At 39.7% G+C, this 2346-nt stretch overlaps 1 non-coding gene across 1 annotated transcript; it reads right to left on the reverse strand.

Moving 5' to 3' along the window:
• Positions 1-1591: 1591 nt before the first annotated feature.
• Positions 1592-1664, reverse strand: TRNAK-UUU (transfer RNA lysine (anticodon UUU)). Its single transcript has one exon. It is a non-coding gene; the product is annotated as a tRNA-Lys (tRNA).
• Positions 1665-2346: the final 682 nt, after the last annotated feature.

Here is a 2346-nt window from a genome sequence, read left to right on the forward strand (position 1 = left end):
CTCTATATCTCAGACCAGCGCCTAAATGTAGCGTTCAACAAATATAGACTGGTAATATTACTGCTGCTACTACTACTGTTGCTCTTGTTATGGTTGGGAGTAACTGAGTGTCCACAGGTGGATCTGATGGGTCCATAAGCCGCTGTCTCTTTCTAATCTTCCCTGGCAGTTTTTCCTCCATATTCTCAGATGCAGTTCAAGGTTCCTTCAAATCCTGGGTTAATTTCTGTTCCTCTAGGACATCAGTTGTGATCTCCTTGATCCACAGCAATCCCCTGTTCTGACAGCACGTTATTACCTTGTCATCAGGCAGCTATGATGTGCCATCCTGGATGGATTCTACCTTGTTTTTCGAAACAGCATTTGATGGGCAAACAAGACCCCTCAAAATACCCGAGCCCTGCTTGACTGTGAACTGATTCTTTTAGATAGAATTTTCAAGATATCTTAACTATTGGTGAGTTCTCACCTGCTCTGATTTCCTTGTAGAACCCCACTCTGGTGGGGTTTGAGTCTCCCTTTCTCCCTCATCTTGCAGCGTTTCCTCCCACTTTGAAAATCCCGTCCATACTCCCACAATTTTTTTATGTCTAGTTATCATGTTTTATTAAATAGATGTGTAGTAATCATTCTTCTATTGTTATGCATTCACTTTCCCCTTTGTTTTTCACTCTAAGAGCACTGTCAATACCTTTGAAACTATATTTTTAAAATTTTCATAATTAGTAGCATTCTTAATGAGAGTCAGAAAAGGTGTGAAGAATTCTGAGCTTCTGATAGGGAACTTCTCACATGCTCTTTTAAAGTTGTCATCTAAACTTTGTATCATAGGCGTAAATACATATTTGAATGTAATTAAATAAACTATATGCACTTCCCAGGTGGCACTAGTGGTAAAGAATCTGCCTGCCAGGGCAGGAAATATAAGAGACTCAGGGTTCCATCCCTGGGTTGGGAAGATCCCCTGGAGGAGAGCATGGCAACCCACTCCAGTATTCTTGCCTGGAGAATCCCATGGACAGAGGAGCCTGGCAGGCTACAGTCCATAGGGTCGTGAAGAGTCAGACATGACTGAAGCTACTAAGCACGCACACAGGCAAACAAATTATATAGAGTGTTAATATGTCAGTAAATCTTAAAATAGAGCAAATACTTATTTTATATATAAGTAAACAAAATTTATATAAATGGATATAATTTTTGACATGTAGATATTTGCATTTTAAAAGAAAATTATAATGTAACTTTCAAAAGTAGTCCACTGAAGCTCAATTCCATTCTGGTTCAATATCCACCACCATGGGTTAAAAAAAAATACACACACAAGCTTTGCTTTCTTAGGAATTCTGCACTGTTCTTTTTTCTCCATCAACTTGTACACCCCTGGCAGAAATTTAGTCTTAATATATATTTTTATTCTTGGAAGCCTTTCATTAATCAATTTATCACCTATCACTGCAACAAAATGTGCTTAAAATTGAAATTAAAATGCTTTTCATTGAATACAAGTCTTTAAATTTTAAAATAAGTTATTTTAAATTCAATTATCACTATGGTGATTAGTAGAATACATTTGTTTATTTATTTATGGTGCCTGGACAGGGACTTGAACCCTGGGCCTTCAGATTAAAAGCCTAATGCTATACTAGCTGAGCTACCCAGACAGTAGAATATACTGATCAAAACAACTTAAACATGTCACAGTTTGTGATAAAGACTGATCAGTCCTTAAAAAAGTAAAATACTCTGGGATACACTTCTCTTAATATGAGCGGTGGGACTTTCTTCATTGAATATATTCATGAATGAATATTATTAATTTAAAAAGACAGGCTTCAGCATCAATGCCATTCACACCATTTGTTATTCTTGGTATCAGCGCTGAGAGCTGTTCAGGGAAACAAACAGATGGACTTGGAAGAGCTTCTGTTGCCTGCAGCGCAATCATTTGGTCTCTCAAGTTATATGCCAAACATTACACAGTGAGTTTTGATAATCTGTGAACTGACATTGGTACTAGGTTCTCCAATTTCTGTGACAATGAAGGACTGAAAACAGTCCTTCGGTAAAAGGAGGTGGTTCTCAGTTATACAATAGACATGCTGCTGCTGCTGCTGCGTCGCTTCAGTCGTGTCCGACTCTGTGCGACCCCATAGACGGCAGCCCACCAGGCTCCCCCGTCCCTGGGATTCTCCAGGCAAGAACACTGGAGTAGGTTGCCATTTCCTTCTCCAGTGCATGAAAGTGAAAAGTGAAAGTGAAGTCGCTTAGTCGTGTCCGAGCCTCAGCGACCCCATGGACTGCAGCCTTCCAGGCTCCTCCGCCCATGGGATTCTCCAGGCAAGA

Source organism: Ovis canadensis, chromosome 13 (genome assembly GCF_042477335.2).
Source record: "Ovis canadensis isolate MfBH-ARS-UI-01 breed Bighorn chromosome 13, ARS-UI_OviCan_v2, whole genome shotgun sequence".
Lineage (NCBI taxonomy): Eukaryota > Metazoa > Chordata > Mammalia > Artiodactyla > Bovidae > Ovis > Ovis canadensis.